General features: G+C 43.7%; 1 protein-coding gene across 4 annotated transcripts in view; it reads right to left on the reverse strand.

Annotated features, from left to right (window-relative positions):
• The window catches only part of LOC118357642 (thyroid hormone receptor alpha-like), a 194354-nt gene that overhangs the window by 121737 nt on the left and 51578 nt on the right, over positions 1 to 21039 (reverse strand). For all 4 annotated transcript variants that reach the window (XM_052478404.1, XM_052478400.1, XM_052478399.1 and 1 more), the window contains one exon: positions 2889 to 2963. The gene's annotated coding sequence lies outside the window, so the exon portion shown is untranslated. The remainder of the gene's footprint in view (positions 1 to 2888; positions 2964 to 21039) is intronic.

Consider the following 21039-nt stretch of genomic DNA (forward strand, 5'->3'; position numbering starts at 1 on the left):
CATGTGGCCAATAGTGTTGTGGAACTTTTTGGCCTAAATGCAAAGTGTTCTGTTTGGTGCAAACCCAACACACCACACCATCCATACTGTGAAGCATGGTGGTGGTGGCAGCATCATGTTATCGGGATGTTTCAGTTATATTTCACTTATCAGGATAGAAAGGAATATGAATGGAGACATGTACAGAAAAATCCTTGATGAAAACCTGCTGCCCTCTGCAAGAAACTAGAACGGAAGATCAACGGAAGATCAAATTTCAGCATGACAACGACCCGAAGCACACAGCCAAAGCTACAGTGAAATGGCTAAGGAATAAAAAGATACATGTCCTGAACAAAAATAGAAACGCAACGTGCAACAATTTCAAATATTGTTACAGTTCATAAGGAAATCAGTCAACTGAAATGAATGAATTAGACCCTAATCTAAGCCATGGGTGTGCCTGGGAGGGCAAAGGCCTAGCCACTTGGGAGCCAGGCCCAGCCTATCAGAATAAGTTCTTCCCGGTAAAGGGGCTTTATTACAGATAGTAATACGCCTCAGCACATTTCGAAAACAAAACGTTTATTCTTTCAGTGAAATACTCTAAGTCTAAATATTGCTGTTACATTGCACAACCTCCAATGTTATGTCATAACTCTGTCAAATTCTGTCAAATTAATTACAGTCTTTGTTAGGAAGAAATGGTGTTTGCAATGAGCCCAAACTGCTGCATATACCCTGACTCTGCTTGCACTGAACGCAAGAGAAGTGACACAATTTCCCTGTTTAATATTGCCTGCTAACATTAATTTATTTTAACTACATATGCAGGTTTAAAAAATATATACTTGTGTATTGATTTTAAGAAAGGAATTGATGATTATGGTTAGGTACATTTGTACATTTGTTAGGTACATTTCGCGAATGCACGTTGTTAATAGGGATCGGCATTCCGTTAACGGGACAGTTGTAAATCAAGCAGCGCGTTATGTCAAGATCACATTTTTTATCGAAACAACCAATGCCTGTACATATAAGTGTCTTATATCGACTGAAAGCTTAAATTATTTTTAATATAACTGCACTGACCAATTTACAGTAGCTATTACTGCGAGAAAAAAAAATGCCATGCTATTGTTTGAGGAGAGCTCCGAACAACAAAACACTTTTTTTTCAGAGCGATAGGTTTGATCACTTGAAGGACTGTATCTTTGTCAAATAAGCACCAATTGGGGTCAAACAAAGCTAGCTAGATAGCCAAAGAGCTGGCTTTACGGGAGTATCCAGAAACCCCATCTCGGTCGCAAAATGTAGACGCTAACCTTTTGCGACAGCATGCCTTTTTCTTTTGGACACAAGAATATTCAGAGTTATCAAGTTATGAAAACTGATTGTTTTGCAAATGTTGAACTTATAATATGGATACTAATACTTGGAAAGCTAAATCAAAGTCCAAGAATACAGATTTGATGATATTCTTGCAGAAAAATGGAATATGAATGAGAATGTCTCCTTCAGGATTTGCCCAAATGTATCTGGGGATTCACACTAAAATGATTGTTTTTCACTCATTTTTAAAGTTATCCATCTGAAACTTTGCACATACACTGCTGACGTCTTGTGGACACTATCGGAATTACAACCAGAGTGATGGCTATAACTCTGACCTTTCTCTTGCATTTCAAAGATGGTGGTAGAAAAAGACCAGTTAGTTTTTTCTTCGTATTTTCTCCTACCAGATCTATTGTGTTATATTCAATTCACATTTCTACAAAGTTCAAAGTGATTATATGCAACGCAGAACAAGCTAGTTAACCTAGTAATATCATCAACCATGTGTAGTTAGCTGGTGATTATGTGAAGATTGATTATGTAAAACTGCACATTTTAGAGTGGCCTTTAATTGTCCCCCAGCACAAGGTGCACCTGTGCAATGATCGTGTTGTTTACTCAGGTTCTTGAAATGCCACACCTGTCAGGTGGATGGATTACCTTTGGCAAAAGGAGAAATGCTCGTTTGCAGAGATGTAAACAAATTTGTGCACCAACTTTTTTGAGAACTAAGCTTTTTGTGCTGGGATCTTTTATTCCAACTCATGAAACATGGAACCCACACTTTACATGTTGCATTTTTGTTCAGTGTGTTTTTTTTTCAATAAAAAAAAAATGTCCCCTTAAAACTGTGGAGTATGATGTGTAGATACGTGGAGGGGAAATCCTTATATAAATACATTAAACTCGAAGGCACTGACACAATGTGAAAAAAGTTTAAGGGGGCGTAGACTTTTTATTGGCACTATTGGCTAACCTATTAGACAGGGTATTTAGACGTATGTATCCATGAACACCACAGTATCATATTATTCCACAAAATGTTCCATATTCCAGTGAGTGGGAGAAAGGGGGTCTGAGCCGAGCAGACACACAAGGCCCCCGGCTTAGGGAAACACCATGGAATGTGCCTCTTGGATTTCCTACATTGAACTGGCGGGAGGCAGGAAATGTTACCGTTAATATCAGGACCCTGACTTTAACGGCACTCTGCAAACACACATCATTTTGGAGAGAGAGAGATATGAGATATGGATGGAGGAAAGAAATCTAACAAGGAGCTCATCCATATTTTCACAGTAGGATGAAGGCAGCATAACAAACCTATTTGGGAATTCTTGGCATCTGATCAGTGGGAGTCGATACATCACCCTGCAGACGGGGCTATAAGTTACCCTGCCTGAGTGAGTGAGATAGAGACAGGAGAGAGAGAATGTGTGTGTGTGTGTGTGTGTGTGTGTGTGTGTGTGTGTGTGTGTGTGTGTGTGTGTGTGTGTGTGTGTGTGTGCATACAGTCCACAGACATGCGACATATAGCTAGCTATAAGGAGAGAGAGGCAGGCAGCAGAACCTACCAGTGTCCTGTTGTGTGTGGTGGCTAATGACTTCCCCGGGCCTTTAGTATGTTCTGTGGGATGATGGCTTCTGCCCTGTGAGAAATAAACAGGAGATTGTTCAGAGGTGTGGCGAGGAGGAGAGGAGGCACAGTAAAGTTGTAAGGGGGGTAAATAGAAGCATATGGAAAACAAACAGTGCAAGGCAGTACAGAGACCATCAGCAATAGCACCACCCACCAACGCTACCCTCCCTCTCTTTAGGTGGTGGACAAGCCTGGCTAGTGAGCTAGCTAGCCGGGGGCCTGGGCTCTCATCTGGATTCTGTACATGTCTGGGACTGAATCTGATGACGTAGTCAGCTCTTGTAGACCCCTGGCTTCTGTTATTGTAGACCCCTGGCTCTCACGGCATCGTTTGCTTTACTCTTAATTGGGCTACATGGGTCTCAGAGGAGGAAGGAGGGGAAAAGAGAGAGGAGAAGAAGAAATGGGTACAAAGTGGAAACTGTTCCAAGGTTCACAGGGAGGAAGAAGCTGTTAATGTGATTACGGTCCCATCGGAAGGGAAGCGCCGGAGGAGGAGCGTGTGTGTGTGTGTGTGTGTGTGTGTGTGTGTGTGTGTGTGTGTGTGTGTGTGTGTGTGTGTGTGTGTGTGTGTGTGTGTGTGTGTGTGTGTGTGTGTGTGTGTGTGTGTGTGTGGAGAAAAGGGTCAAGATGCCGCTACAAGCCCCATAAAATTGTGGGGGGGGTCCCTCCCTCACAGCAAGAGTAGATACAGCTCACAGAAAGCTGGCACTGTGGAGATGTGATGGAGGGGGTGGGATGTTAGTGGTGGTGGGGTGGGGGGGGGTCTGTGCTCGACATGCCTAATTTGTGCCTGATTAGACAGAGTCAGGGGTCGGGAGCTATGTTTGCTCAGAGGACCTCATGGGCTTGGAAACAGAGACCCAGGGGCAGGTGGAGGGTGGTTTGTGTATCTGTGGCCGTGGTTGGTGGTGGTGGGGGTGTAGTTAAGGAATAGGTATCAGACGTTCCGTGAAGAGAGACTCGCTGAGAATAACTCCACTATGTGCTCATGACAAGGCGAGTGAGCAAGCAGTACATGGGAACAGGGTGTGAGAGAAGGCTGGGTCACATACTTTTACCCCTCTGTGGGGTATCCATCCCAGCAGTCATGTTACAACAACTGACAGATGGAGTAGGCCAGGGAGGAAACACAGGGGGAAACACAGGGGGGGGGAAGCAAAGCAGGCCGAAAAGGAGGAAAGGCTGGAGGGTCAAGGTCGAGGACCGCTTGTATTCTGGTAAAAGAAACAGGCTTCAAAAGTCAAGTCTCGGGTGCTTTACCTTCAGCGTGAGATGCCCGGTGCCAACTCCACTATTCTCACCTCAGCCCCACGAAAGGATTGTCGTTGTCAGAATGAACTTCCACTTATCATTAATAATCCATTTAAAAGCGCGTCTTGGCAGAAATACACAGTGCATTCGGAAAGTATTCAGACCACTTGACTTGTTCCACATTTTTGCTACGTTACAGCCTAATTCTAAAATGGATTAAATACATTTTTTTAAATCCTCCGCAATCAACACACAATACCTTGCAATAAAAGTGTGAACATGTTTTTAGAAATGTTTGCAAATGTATTAAAAATTTTCAAAATACATAAGTATTCAGACCCTTACTATGAGACTCAAAACTGAGCACATCTGCATCCTGTTTCCATTGATCATTCTTGAGAGGTTTCTTGAACTTGATGGGAATTCACCTGTGGTAAATTAAATTGATTGGACATGATTTGGAAAGGCACACATCTGTCTATGTAAGGTCCCACAGTTGACAGTGCATGTCAGAGCAAAAACCAAGCCATGAGGTCAAAGGAATTGTCCGTAGAGCTCCGAGACAGGATTGTGTCGAGGAAAAGGTCTGGGGAGGCATACCAAAACATTTCTGCAGCATTGAAGGTCCCCAAGAACACAGTGGCATCCATCATTCTTAAAGGCACCTAAAGGACACTCAGACCATGAGAAACATTCTCTGGTCTGATGAAACCAAGATTGAACTCTTTGGCCTGAATGCCAAGCGTCACATCTGGAGGAAAATATGCACCATCCCTATGGTGAAGCATGGTGGTGGCAGCATCAAGCTGTGGGGATGTTTATCAGCGGCACGGACTGGGAGACTAGCCAGGATCGAGGGAAAGATGAACGGAGCAAAGTACAGGGAGATCCTTGATGAAAACTTGCTCCAGAGAGTTCAGGACCTCAGACTAGGGAGAAGGTTCACCTTCCAACAGGAATTCTCTAGGCTGTATTTGCTGCTAAAGGTGCTTCAACAAACTAGTGAGTAAAGGGTCTGAATACTTATGTCGTTATGGGGTATTGTGTTTAGCTTGATAAGGGGGGGAAAACGATTAGATCCATTTATGAATAAGGCTGTAACATGACAACAAGGGGTATGAATACTTTCCGAATGCACTGTACATAGAAGTAGGCCTAGGCTACCTGGCCTGTGCGCAAATGTAGGCCTATAAATGTGCCATTTGGGAATCTGATAGTATTTCTTATTGTCTTAAAGCAATTTTCTCTTCACCTGTCTGATTTTACATACATTGAGAATGACAATAGTTCCTCAACATAGCCTATTTAAAAAAATCTCTCCAGCTCACTTTCGATAACCACCACTCAGCCTGAAAGGGGGGAAAATGTCATGTTCTGATCCAGTGGAATTGTCATAAAATAGGCCTACCTGATTACTTCTTATCCGTTGCGCGAATAGCCTACAGCTAATGTCTGTCCGGAGCTCACTTGTGCAGGAAACTCTGAGGGCCCAGAATATTTTATATAATGTTGCAAGTTTGCTCGAGAGATCTTCAGGCCTCACCCATACAATGTTTCAAGTTCTTTGAAGACGGGCCATGTGTAGCCAATGTAATTTATAGGATATTTATTTTTATCAGGACTTTTTTCTACATGCAGACTGAAATGTTTTTATTTGTTGGCTTTATGTAGGCTATTTTTTTTTACATAGTTGGCAATGGCAACAGAGGTTACTTTTAGAATTTTGATTAACCATATGATACTGATTTTGAGATACGAAGACTTTGTTATAAATGAAAGGAAACGGTTCCGCAAAAAAAGTACACATGAAAATCATAACTGCCACACAGATCGATAGAAATGGAAAGATAAATTGGCACTCCAAATGGAAAAAGGTTGCAGACTCTTGTTGTAACCTATTACCTACCAACAACTTCAGGAGGGTAACAGCAAAATCTGCAAAGGCCAACAGCAGCGGGAAGAAGTGGGTCGGGAACAGGTTTTTTTTCTTCTTCTGGTTAGGCTATCTCTGGTTCCCTCGTGAGTCATTTGTGTGTCTTAATTATTTGATTACAGTGTGGCTTAAAGTGTCAGAAAAGCTCAGTAGCTTTACATATAGTTGATTTTTATTAAAACACATAGGGAATGCCTATATAGGGGAAAAATACACGTTTTAACCAATTGATTGGTCGAAAGAACAGACGACTCTAGGTTAACCAGTATTTTTGCTATTGTTGAGGGCAGCCCTAAATCTATCTGACTTAATACAAGCCTAGGGGATCGAGGTCAAGCCCTGCCTGCCAACAGCCCTTCATAATCGTTATACTCCACATTTACTAAGGGAAGCTGTTATAAACGCTCTACATATAAAAACAGGCTACTCCTTTCAAAGTGATCTGTGATCTGGTCCTCTCAATCAATATTCTTGGTCATGACACGATCTAACACAAAGCAGACCTTTAAAAAAAGTAAGCCTTGATAGATCGTCTGTCCGCAACTTCATCTTGAATCTGAGACCCTTTTTAATCAAATCAAAATAAAAAGGGCCCGTCCCTGCTAGTGTGAATGAGATGGCAACAGTAACTCCGCAGCCTTTCCGAGCAGCTCACTCGGCACGCACAACGATCAATCCCAAGTGCAAGTCGAGCTGCATTTTAACATGTGCATGTCTCCAGGGTGTAGGTTACGAGATTCCTGGTGAGAAGGCGACTATACTTTTTGTGGGGATCCCCTCGCTACTGACTAAGGAAGGTGTTGGGTTGTGTGAAAAATCACACCCCGGACAAGATAAGCACACCAGAGAAACTCTTCTACGGCGATTCAAGGCAGATCGCATGAGGATAAGGTATAAAGTGTGTCTGTTTCAACTGAAAACACCTTGGGGGATAGATTCAGTGGGCTCCAAGTTTCCCCCACCTTAAAAGGTCCCCTTCTCTAGTGGCCAGGGAAGGGCTTTGATGTTGTAGGGCTAATTCACTGCTATGTCACAGGTTCAGTGACTGAAACATGGCAAGACATATTAAGATATCCAGCAGTGGGGTTACTGTAAGTCGCCTATGCAGCAATGACCCAGTTACGGCTATTGAGTACTTTTGCAAGTGCGGTAATCAGACATCAAGGGTTGCGGAGAAATTTAAATCATTTTACTTTCAAGTGGCTACCTTTTTCCTGATTTCATAGGTGAAGTAAACCAGCAGAGATGAAAAATGTAATAAGCTGCATTTCTTTCTTGACTAGCCAGCACATGGGTCCGGGGAGCTTGTATTGTTTCATTAGATATGCACTTTGAATCTCAAGCATCCTTCGTCTTCCATATGAAACCAGAGGGTCTGTTGCATCATGGGAGCTTCGGCAATTGGCAGCTACTCTCTGGGATCAGATTCAGCTAGGGAGCACCGATGGATGGCGCGTGCATCCCTGCTAGAGCCTGTGCCATTGGCTTTGGAGTGTTACCATGGTTACTGGACTGATTATGTGGCGGCCACCCTGTTCCCATGACGTTGAACTCTGACCTCCGTAACCACCTAAAAACAAACACACTAACCTTTGAATATCTTTATAATCACGTGAGACAATTAAGAAGAAAACTGCAAGAAAAATCCCAGGCAGGCAGAGAGTAGGTTAGGTCATGAATGGGAAATTTTATCAGGAAACAATGGCAATGCTCAATTTTCATACCAGCAGCCTGGGGGTCGAATGGCTTTTCAAGAGTAGGCAGGGGAGCGATGGCGGGAAAGCATCCATTGTCAATAAAAGACACAGAGGGGTTCTGTACATTGATGAAACTCTAGTCACTGCCCTTCCCACACATGGTCTCTGTTTTTGTGTTTGTGTTTGCAAAATCAGGGGGTTGAAAGGGGAACCATGCCAGGGCATGGAATGGACACCCGGGTTGAGTCCGTAGAGGGCAGGGCAGTGCCAGTCGCCTCCATGTTCAGTGCTTGCTCTACACTGTGCCACTGGTATCACACATCCTGGCACCACAGCAGAGTTGCTCATGCATGATGGTGTGAGAGACAGGCACACACACATGCAAGCACCTATTGTGGCATTTGTACACTTGGCTTCGATAGAGATTCAGGTTATTACTGTACATACAGTGCCTTCAGAAAGTATTCATTTGCATAAGTATTCACACTCCTTTGCTATGGCACTCCAAATGATCTTTGAGATGTCACTACAACTTGATTGGAGTTCACCTGAGGCCAATTAAATTGTGAAATGATTTAGAAAGAAACACACCTGTCTATATAAGGTCCCATAGTTGACAGTGCATGTCAGAGCAGAAACTCTATCATGAAGTCAAAAGGAACTGGCCGTAGATCTCCGAGAGAGAATTGTGAGGAGGCATATATCTGGGGAAGGGTATAAAACCATTTCTAGAATGTTGAAAGTTTCCAAGAGCACAGTGGTCTCCATCGTTGAGAAATTGAAAAAATATGTAACTCCCCAGACGCTGCCTCGAGCTGGCCGTCCGACCAAACTGAGCAATCGGAAAAGATTACCTTGGTCACAGAGGTGACCAAGAATCCAATGACCACTCTGACAGAGCTACAGAGTTCCTTGGCTGATATGGGAGAACCTGCCAGAAGGATCACAATCTCTCTAGCACTTCACCAATCTGGGCTTTATGGTAGAGTGGCCAGACGGAAGCACCTCCTGAGAAAAAGGCAAATGATAGTCTGGAGTTTGCAAAAAGGCACGTGAAAGGCTCTGAGAGCATAAAGGCAAAAGATTCTGTGGTCTGATGAGGCAAAAATGTAACACTTTGGTCTGAATGCAAAGACCTATGTCTGGAGAAAACCAGGCACAGCTCATCACCCGTCTAACACCATCCCTACTGTGAAGCATGGTGGCGGCAGAATCATGCTATGGGGATGCTTTTCAGAAGAAGGGACTGGTAGACTGGTAAGGATAGCGGGAACAATGAATGGAGCCAAATACAGGCAAATCCTTGATGAGAACTTCACAGTGCAAACGACCTTAGACTGGGGGGGCAAAGACTTTATGTTCCAACAGGACAATGACCACAAGCATACAGCCAAAGCAACGCTGGAATGGCTTCAGAACAAGAATGTGAAAGTACTTGAGTGGCCCCAGCCAAAGCCCAGTCTTGAATCCCATTAAATCTGTGGAAAGACTGGAAGACTGCTGTTCAACTCCGCTCCCCATCTCACTTAACAGGACTTGAGAAAATCTGCAAGGAAGCAAAGCTGATACAGACACACCCAAGATGACTCAAAGCTGATACAGACACACCCAAGATGACTCAAAGCTGTAATCGCCGCCAAAGGTGCATCTACAAAGTATTGACTCAGGAGTGTGAAAACTAGAGTAAATGAGATATTTGGGTATTTACTTTCCAATAAATGGCAAAGAAAATCGAAAAACACGTTTTACTTTGTCATTATGGGATATTGTGTGTGTGTGTGTATGTGTGTAGATGAGTGAAAGAAACTCAATTTCTAATCGATTTTGTATTTAGGCTGTAACACAACCAAGTGTGGAATAAGTCAAGGGGTATACATACTTCCTGAAGGCACTGTGTAACCAATTCTAGCAGTTGTCTGATCTTATACATGTCTTATGGCATTGTTTCAAAAAATAACACGATAACCATGCCTGCCATATCAGATGATCACTCTTGCATGACTCCACCCTTGTGCAGCCTTTTCAATGATTTATGTCCCATGTACTTTACCTAGGACAAGACATTTACAGTTCAGTCGTTTACCAGATGCTCTTATCCAGAGCGACTTGCATAGATTTTCATTCTTCAATTTCTTTTCGTACTGGTCCCTGTGGGAATCGAACTCGCAACCTTGGCGTTGCAAGCGCAATGCCCTACCAAACTGAACCACGACAAACATGGTACAATTCATGCACTTCTCAAGAGAACACTTACACCTTAGCAGACACTCTTATCCAGAGTGATTTACAGAAGCAACTAGGATTAAGCATCTTGCTCAAGGGTACATTGACAGATTTATTACCTAGTTGGCTTGGGGATTCAAACCAGCGACCTTTCGGTTACTGGGCCAGCGTGCTTAAGCTTAACCGCTAGGATACCTGCTACTCCCTGACCACACACACACACACACACACACACACACACACACACACACACACACACACACACACACACACACACACACGGACATTACAATAAATGACATTGCAGTCCATCTGTGTGTCCAAACTAGGCAAATCATTTTAAAAACACAACGTTCATAGTGTCATTCCAAGGGCAGTTGTTAAGAACCACTAAAATAATACATTCACATTGTGGGTAGCCGTAATAATGCACAGCACTCAAAGAGGAGGGTACATTGACAGAAGAGATAGAGAGGAGCAGGAGGGAAAGAGTGATAAAGAAAAACAAGGCCACGTTGACAAGAAGCTTCACGGCTGGGCAACTCCCAGAAAAGGGGTGAGAGGGAGGGGGAAGACAATGCAGATGAGTTTGTCAAAACTCAAATACATTGCTGGTCAAGCAGCGAACAGCAGTTTGCCCCAGTTAATTTGCATGGATGGGTCAGGAAGGATGGGTCGGGATGTGGGGAAGGAGGGAAAGCGCGAGGGAGCTGCTATTGGGCCGTTGTGTATAAATGCACTGTGCTTAACCTCATGAACGAATATACAGAAATACATATCCTATTCTCGGCTCTCTGAGGGGAAATACATATCCCTTGAAGGAAAATGCTATGGAATTGGGTTAGGCCGATGTCTCATTCAGATTACACTCATGGTTGAATAAGTGCAAACTGTTTAAGTAAGGTGCACACTTTAAGGCTCTATTTTCATCTGGCGTTAAAGTGGCGCTAGTGTCAAACACGTTAGACTGCAATTTCGTCATCTAAAAACTGGCGCACCGGCATTTTCCAGCCCTTAATGTCAGGTTCAGCAATTTGCCTGTCTTGTATCAGCTTGCCTGCGCTCAGATGGCAGGGGTGGACATTTTTGAGGTGCCAAGCATAAAAATAAAAGAGAGCCGCACACTCTAGGAGCTCAGATGCAAAAATGTAATACCAACGTTTCGACAGCCAAGCATAGCCTCCCATCCTCGCAATTAATTTTTTTCCCCCTGCCCAATGCAATCGCGAAGTAGTCAAGACTGTCAACAAAGGGCCTAGCTCCTGAGACCGCTTGTAAATAAATTATTTAAATATAACGTTTGATAGGAGTAAAACAGTGAGCTGACATTCCCTTTTTATCTATGCATTGTAGGCAAACCCACATTATTTTAGACATGCAGGTCCCGTTTTGGACGTGCTTAAAACCCACTCCATTATGTACGCTATGTGTCCATGGCCATCATGAAATGAGAGATGAGAACCTCGGTGAATACTGGTGAACCTCATATTTAGAAGTTATCTATAACCTGTAACAATTGCTTGTTTTCCATTTCATATATTCAAAAACCCAAGTCCTCCCTACTATAACGAAGGCTGGATAAACAGCAATGTGTGTCTTTTTTATCCTGACGATTTTATGATTGTTGTAGTAAGAAAAAGAGAAGATTTCTTGTTTTCATTACATTTTATCACAACAAAATCGTATTAGAATGATTCAGCTTCCTGGTTTTATGGTTACAATGTCTGTGACACTCACGCAATGCAACTTGTGGAGATGTGTGAATGCGATCTGATCTGTAAAATGGTTCTGACGATGTCCATAAAACACAGGTCTATTTGGGAGCAGAAAGGGTGAGTGGACATTTTCACTTTATCTTGGATCTTTGTCCAGCTACTGTGAAAAGTTTGGACATGTCATAAAACCCGCCAGAGTCTGCATTGTTTTAATATTACAGTGAGGAGAACAAGTATTTGATACACTGCCGATTTTGCAGGATTTCCCGACTTACAAAGCATGTAGAGGTCTGTCATTTTTATCATAGGTACACTTCAACTGTGAGTGACGGAATCTAAAACAAAAATCCAGAAAATCACATTGATTGATTTTTAAGTAATTAATTTGCATTGTATTGCATGACATAAGTATTTGATACATCAGAAAAGCAGAACTATCTGCTTGGTACAGATACCTTTGTTTGCAATTACAGAGATCATACGTTTCCTGTAGTTCTTGACCAGGTTTGCACACACTGCAGCAGAGATTTTGGCCCACTCCTCCAAACAGACCTTCTCCAGATCCTTCAGGTTTCAGGGCTGTCGCTGGGCAATAAGGACTTTCAGCTCCAAAGATGTTCTATTAGGTTCAGGTATGGAGACTGGCTAGGCCACTCCAGGACCTTGAGATGCTTCTTACGGAGCCACTCCTTAGTTGCCCTGGCTGTGTTTCGGGTCGTTGTCATGCTGGAAGACCCAGCCACGACCCATCTTCAATGCTCTTACTGAGGGAAGGAGGTTGTTGGCCAAGATCTCACGATACATGGCCCCATCCATCCTCCCCTCAATACGGTGCAGTCATCCTGTCCCCTTTGCAGAAAAGCATCCCCAAAGAGTGATGTTTCCACCTCCATGCTTCACGGTTGGGATGGTGTTCTTGGGGTTGTACTCATCCTTCTTCCTCCTCCAAACACGGCGAGTGGAGTTTAGACCAAAAAGCTCTATTTTTGTCTCATCAGACCACATGACTTTCTCCCATTCCTCCTCTGGATCATCCAGATGGTCATTGGCAAACTTCAGACAGGCCTGGACATGCGCTGGCTTGAGCAGGGGGACCTTGCGTGCGCTGCAGGATTTTAATCCATGACGGCGTAGTGTGTTACTATTGGTTTTCTTTGAGACTGTGGTCCCAGCTCTCTTCAGGTCATTGACCAGGTCCTGCCGTGTAGTTCTGGGCTGATCCCTCACCTTCCTCATGATCATTGATGCCCCACGAGGTGAGATCTTGCATGGAGCCCCAGACCAAGGGTGATTGGCCGTCATCTTGAACTTCTTCCATTTTCTACTAATTGTGCCAACAGTTCTCTCCAAGTAGCCCATCCCAGCCTTGTGCAGGTCTACATTTTAACCCTGATGTCCTTACACACCTCCCTGGTCTTGGCCATTGTGGAGAGGTTGGAGTCTGTTTGATTGAGTGTGTGGACAGGTGTCTTTTATACAGGTAACGAGTTCAAACAGGTGCAGTTAATACAGGTAATGAGTGTAGAACAGGAGGGATTCTTATAGAAAATCTAACAGGGCTGTGAGAGACGGAATTCTTACTGGTTGGTAGGTGATCAAATACTTATGTCATGCAATAAAATGCAAATGAATGACATAAAAATCATACAATGTGATTTTCTGGATTTTTGTTTTAGGTCCCGTCTCTTACAGTTGAAGTGTACCTATGATAAAAAATTACAGACCTCTACATGCTTTGTAAGTAGGAAAACCTGCAAAATCGGCAGTGTATCAAATACTTGTTTTCCCCACTGTATACGGCCACGGGATAAATTATGGTGCCTGTAAGTGTGACATAGCCTATTTAAAACAAGCTGTAGTTTAGTTTAGAATTTCATTCAAATTATTAGTTCTCTTTTTAGGCATTATCAATAATGAATTTAATCTTGCTTATTGACAATGTTTGGCATGTCCATACTCAACCATAATGCAATTTACAGTAGGCCTAGACCCTATATCAATGTGAATGCTATTGAAGCTAAGCTATGCAATGTGGACTGCAAATGGGTTCAACTTACCATATTTAGAAAAGATAAGTCTACAATTTATTTGTATTTTTCTGTAAGGCATTTAACAAACTATAACGGACTACCATTGAAATTGGAGTTGATTCCAAGGCAATACATAAGCGACCAGAAATACACAACTTCAAGCAACCACATATTTCGCCATGGAGCACATTCTGATTGGCCAGTGAGGGGCCAAGCCTCGACACAACCACAACTTGTTTATTCATCAAATCCCAGCCAACGTGTAACGGCGTTCGTCTGTTGAAAGAGAGTCGGACCAAAATGCAGCGTGGTGGTTACTCATGTTCTTTAATTAAATAAAAATACGATACATGAAAATAACAATAATATACAAAAACAACAAACGAAACGCGAAAACCTATACAGCCTATCTTGTGAACACAAACACAGAGACAGGAACAATCACCCACGAAACACACAGTGAAACCTAGGCTACCTAAATATGGTTCCCAATCAGAGACAACGAGAATCACCTGACTCTGATTGAGAACCGCCTCAGGCAGCCATAGCCTATGCTACACACCCCTACTCAGCCGCAATCCCAATGCCTATTAAAACCCCAATACGAAACACAACAAAATAAACCCATGTCACACCCTGGCCTGACCAAATAAAGAAAGAAAACACAAAATACTAAGACCAAGGCGTGACACAACGCCAGCAAGTGTGCCAATAATCGTAAGAGTGAAAATAGCCCAAATATTTCTGACACACCCCTGAATCTATAGCGCTACCGCCTGGACTTAGATTTACCATTTTGTAAGGTTTGTTATTAATTAAAATAGAGCCCTTAGTGATGGATAATTAAACCAATTAAACAATCTGGACTGGAAAGCATCGGCTAGGCCTGGTGATACACATGTCAAAGGACCCACATTGGTTTCTAGGAACACTGTGTCCCGTCACAGCCTCTCTTACCAGTTAGGTCAGGTCCTGTGAATGTGATAACACTTTAAGCCCTATTAACCCTGTCCTGCCATGCTAGGAACCGTTTATTGGGATGGGCAGCCCACCCTCATGACAGCCATCTCTGTGCCCTTCCCAATATTCACCACTGTGCCCCCCACGTCAAGCCCAATCACAGCTCGCTGGGTGTGAGGCATACAAGGTTTAATGTACCCAAGCCGTTATAGTTACAGTTGAACACACATATCAAGACCCAGTCACGTCACAGTCCACTGTCCATCTCGCGTGTCTCTTTCAACATGGTGCATTAGTGAATGCCTATGTCGCTGTCTATCTCGTGTGCCTCTTTCAACATGGTGCGTCTCATTCAACATGGTTTCAATATGGTTTCAACCTGGGGGGTGGGCAACAGGTGCCTGGAAACAGCTGGGATGTGATACAGGCCGAACAGCGTCCATTCACATTGTAACACCAGAGACCAGGGACAAAGAGCTAGCATCGGGGGCTGAACGCGATTAGTGCCTGGCGCCAATCCTGGCCCATTCAGCGCTGCTTAGGGGACATAACACATACAATTCAGGGGATTACTCCGTGCAGGACAGGGGAGGAAATCAAGGGGCTGTATGAAGTCGGTGTTGAAAAGAAGAGAGGAAAGGAGGAGCATCAAAATGGGAAAGGAAGAGGAACGAGCAGTGAGGCCAAGCTATCACTCTTCCATAATTAAAGAAGACAGCTGCTATGTGCTGCCATGTCATTAAAACATGGGCCCTCCGAGTTCACAGTCACAGCATAAAAGCTGGAAGACAAGACGGAATACCACAACTTTGATCTTTGATTCCAACGCATGAATAGTTCAAGACTCGAAAAATCCATTCATTCCATTGGAGAGCTTGGTTTGAAACGGAGATAAACACGAGACAATACTTCAATGTTCTGTCGCACATTTTCCGTGTGATGTCATATTGACAGACAGACATGTCGTAGCATCCATCAACAGCTAAAAGAGGTGATGACACCGCCAACGTTCTATTAATAGAGTTAGCATCGGAAATAGCACAACAGCTTTGTTGGAATAGATTTTTTCTGTTGGTCTATTTATACGAGCACACACACACCTGACACACATACAACACACAGACAGCCCATGTCTCCCTAGAGAGCTGGCGCTCGTCAAGACCGTCTGGTTCCACTGATGTCCCGTTCAGAGATATCGATTGGCCCCATTTTAAAACAACAGTGACATAAGAGAAAACAACAACAGTGATTTAGAGCACACCCTTAGAGGGGAGAGAGAGTGAGAGAGAGCACATCCCCAAATGCCCAGCATACCCTCCTCCTCACACAATCACATCTGATTCCCACTGACAGGCCCAGGCAGATGGGCACACACACACACACACACACACACACACACACACACACACACACACACACACACACACACACACACACACACACACACACACACACACACACACACACACACACACACACACACACACACACACACAAATCCATTGAGGCGCAAAGAGGATTTGGGAGCTGTTTGTGAGTGGGAGATGTAATAAAAAAGAGAATGTGTGTCTGCTTGGACAAAGCTCAATGTGCTCCTCTCCATGGATTTGTCCGTGTGTGTCTTTCTGTATGTGCAAGGGTGTACGTTTTAGTACCGAGTGAGCAGCAGTGCTGTAGGTATGTGTGCTGTCTCGCTCTCTTTCTGGCCTTGCCATGTGCAGTCGCATGCCCTCTGCAGACACTCAGAGGGGGAGAAGGGGAACGGGTCAGATGGGGAGAGAGAAATAGGAAAAGAGAGAGTGAGCGCTGACCCAGCCTGAAGATATCAGAACAAAGAGAGAGACAGAGAGAGATGAAGTGCGAGAGAGAGAGAGAAAGAGGGAGAAAGAGATGGAGAAAGAAAGGAAGAAAGCTAGGGGAAAGAAATAGGAAAATAAGGTATAGCTCAGTTTTGGAGGGTGGGGAGTCCATACCCTTTAATAAGCCCAATCATTGCGCAACAATTATCAAGGAAATCGTGTGTGTAAAAAAACACAACAATGGCCACAATTAAAAAGAGCTTCTATTTTTACTTCTCAGCTGGTAAATGAAGCACGCTTTCCATTCGCCATTCAAGTGCATAGGCAACTAGGCAGGCTTGAGCAAGACACACCACTTTGCAACGAGCTGGAGGCAGTATGCGTTTTGAAACCATTTACTTAATTGCTTGAAACCAGAACGATTTGCTACATATTATGAGGCATGTCTTACCTTGCTTCAAAGTAGCCTCTGCAAAATCCAACCAAACGTGCAGGCAATTATTTTATAAAGACGTCCATATGCCATTGAAACAGTAGTCTTTTTCTCTCATGTTCTATTGGTTTTCTAATCAACTTTCATTCATTGTCCAGTAACCAAAGGCCCAATCCTTGTCATATTAGCAACCCATGCTAGTTGTTGCATCTTTAGATCTCCCCTCTTTCTACATTTCTAACTGTTATTTCCATCTCTCACAATGGTGTTTTCCCGCTAATTGCATTATGGAATGAACATTTGCAAGTAGCCTACTGCCTTGTGCGCATTGCTGCACTTATAAAGTGTGGAAATAATAGCTTATCATCATTTTATGCTAAACGTTCTGATCTGTTGCACGAGCCTCATTCCTTTTTAACGTTTTTTTTTTTTTTGGGGGGGGGGGTGTAGCCTAGGCCTACTGGTTGTATGAATTTGGGATCTATCATCCCACAACTGTTTGGAATAGGATATTTCTTTCTCACACAGAACTACAAGCTAGCCAATAGAATAGGTACACTTTTCTACTATGGGGGATTGGAGATTGACATACTACACTTTATATGAATGGGGATATTAGCAGAATAATTATTAATACAATGACAATTACAGGGTAGCCTACTCTGGTGACACTGGCAAACAGATCAATACAAGCAATGTTGTCTTGATCAATATATTACGAAAAGGGGAGACACAAGTACAATATGACGTCCCATCTAACCTGGAGGAGGAAAAGATTGTCCAGAAACAAACAAAAGTGGCACGGAGCCAATGATAAAGACAGTGAATATGCACACTCAGTGGGAATTTGATTTCATAGGGCCGATGTTCTCCGCTGGTGCCAATAAGATCGCTCAATTAAGTCGAGAATTTTTATAGCAAAAAAAGACAGGAGTCTCTTCGTTGTCTTTTCTTTACAGCAATAACCATTTGTCTTCTAAATTGTTTTTCCAGCGATTTGTATTTTTAAATATAGCCATATGTCTGGCTGGGTCTGGGTCTCTCTGCTTTTCACTGACATTCGCAACTCAACAATCATCTATTTGGTACAGTATTTGCCACGGGCTCTGCCCAAATTTCGAGCTCTTCCGACAGCAGGTTAAACTAATGATCATCAGTGGCCGAATCACGTTTTCTGGTTTAGTAGACTATTTTGAAGGATTTATTTCTGTATAGACCGGAGTAAGCTAATTAGGCTATATCATTATGGCAACTTAATTCAATTTACTTTGGGGAAATCTTAGCTTCCCCTAGCCTTACGGACATCTTAAAATTGCTCATCGGAATTCGAGTAAGAATGACGCACGCCACTGCGTTCTGAGTTGCATGCTCTGTTAAAATGAATTACCATAAACTAAATCTGATTTCTGTCGCTTCTGAGAACCGTGGGTGGACGCCCTAATCAGGTTACACAACCACTGCATAAATGAAAATACTGCCGGTCAAGTGTCAGGCGCCACATTAACAGAAACCCTGCCCCGTAGACACAGACGTTCTGTTCTTCATAGTTAGGGTGAGGGCCTGTCGCTCCTGCTGAGCTATATTCTTTGTATTCATTATATTAAGGTCGCATGGCAAAATTTAGCTGACATGCTTGATGATTAATTCTCCCATTAAGATGACATGTAATAATAGTATACTTTCCTTCCAGAACCATTGGAGAAAAGACATGGACACACCCTTATTTGTCTTAGCTCAGCTCCAATCCCGCTGCCAGCCACCGTCTGTGTGTGTGTGTGTGTGTGTGTGTGTGTGTGTGTGTGTAAGTGGTGCATCTGTGAACGCATGTGTACGTGTGTACGTTTATCTACTAATCTGAGCATATGAGTGGTATGTGTGAGTGTTTCCGTGTAATGTACACGATTTACTTACCATGACATGGTACTGCAGTACATTGCCAGGCCCTGGGGTAATGCGTCTCTCTTTGGCAGGCCTGTCTGCCTGCCAGGCTGTTTGTTTCTCTGGCCCAGACCCAGGCCACTAGAAGGGGAGAACGGTCGCTGCCTATGTGCTCTAATGTTTAAAGGCATTGTCTTCGGGGAGAGGCGACACCAATGGATCTCTACCAAGAACAGAGGGGGCTTTATCGGTTAAAGTCACAAGACTGCCTTTGTTTTTCAGATCGTTGGTGGGGTTATGGCCTCCTTTAGCCTTTAGCATGTGTGATAGGGAGAAGGAGTTGAGGGAGTAGGGGGCGTTGAAAGAGAGCCAACATTCGGAGCGTTGGTAGCAGGCAGGGCCATGAGACTGAAACAAAGTCTGTTGACAGACCCCCCCCAGAGCTAATAACATCCCCTAATGTATGAGGAGATCAAGGCTAATCATCTTTGCTCAGATGGCTAAAGCTACAGTACAGAGCTAGGCATAGCATAGGTTAACCTAGCCAGGCCCCCTGTCTTTCTCCGTGTTTTAATAAATTTTAGCCGGAAGGCTCAGCTGAAGGGAGTCAGACCTATAAAGTATACAGGCTTGCACTGCCTTCACAAGACCTGATTACATATACCTTTATGCTCACCAGGCAGCAGCTAATAAATGATAGCGAGATAGAGCTAGAGTACAGTGGAATACTGCACCTGGCCTGTCCTCACGTGAACCTGCCATTGAGCAGCCATTGGTTCCAAAAATAGGCTGTACTGCAACCAGTGACTGACAATGCTGTTCCAAACGTGTAAAATCCAGTAATAAACTATAGCACGGTGAGAGCTGGAGCCTAATCCTCTAAGAGAGATGTTATTAAATGAATGGGGTTTTGACTGAGTCAGGTGTTGTTTTGGGAATTGGTAAATATATACTAACTGCCTTCTTGGCAATGGCCAGGTGTGCGTTGTTAAAAGATAGATTTACTACCAATTTACTACCAATGCACTTCAAATGAGCCGTCTTTGTCTACTGAAAGCAGAACAAAAAGAAAACATTTACTAGAGATAACAATTATGTAGATGTGCAGGTACACCAGCATGGATATTGATTGAGATAGATTCAACTGGAGAAGCAGCGAGCGGCTGAGTGAATCATTTCTACACCATCTGTACTGGTCAGTCCTGGCGAAGGCACGCTAGCCAAAATTCCCCAGCTGATCTCGCCTAAGTTCATCATTAAGTCAAGCTAATTTCTCTTCCCTCTCTTCCTCTTTCCCTCCACACCGGATAACCACAACAACAATCAAGTAGTGCTGGCAGGGGAACAAGCACGCGGATGACGGCACATCGTTCACATTGGCAGTCTCCCCAAACCGTGGTTCCCTTAGTAACTGTCCCAAAACAAGGCATGGAGTGGGTTAGGGGAGGGAGTGCTGTGTGGGATAATGGATCCTGTGACAGGTTCTGTTAAACTCCCGCCGCTGGCAGCCCTCCAATGTAGCCGATCGTACAGACCAAACAACCCAAGGAGGGAGCCACTCCGCAAAGGCAGAGTGTCTCTTTACAGTCACCTCCATGCGAACGCAGAGCCGCAAGAGCCAAGATGGTCCCTGACACTCAGGCCTGCAGCCATAGACTGTACATTATTTATGGTGAAACACATGAGCTACAGTGTAGCAGGAGATCAGGTGTCTCCAACAACAGAACAATCTGTGAGTCGGGTATTTAGGAGGCACTCCTTGGGGAGTAATTGTATGCTGCCTTTTGTGCCACTTTGAATCGGAGAGGTGGCATGTATACGAGAGCGGCGATGAAATCAGTGATAAAGTGGTTACACTTTCCGTGACCTCTCGATGAAGCCTTCTCGATGATGCCTGCTTTGTTCCGGTGTAACGCATGGCCTGATGAGTCGTGTCAAGTTCTAGACTAACAGGAATGTCCAACTGTAAAAACGAAACAGTGATAAGTTTAGGCCAAACTGATATGAGACAGTAGCAGTTTAAAACAGACCTAGTTTCTTGGCTGGGAGACATTTCATAATGAACCATTTGTCAACAGACGCAGTAATGTGTGTTAAGATATGTTTTGTTTTTAGCTTACACGATAAGACTTTATGACCCAGAGCATTAGGTAGAGATGGCAAA

Source organism: Oncorhynchus keta, chromosome 24, assembly GCF_023373465.1.
Source record: "Oncorhynchus keta strain PuntledgeMale-10-30-2019 chromosome 24, Oket_V2, whole genome shotgun sequence".
Lineage (NCBI taxonomy): Eukaryota > Metazoa > Chordata > Actinopteri > Salmoniformes > Salmonidae > Oncorhynchus > Oncorhynchus keta.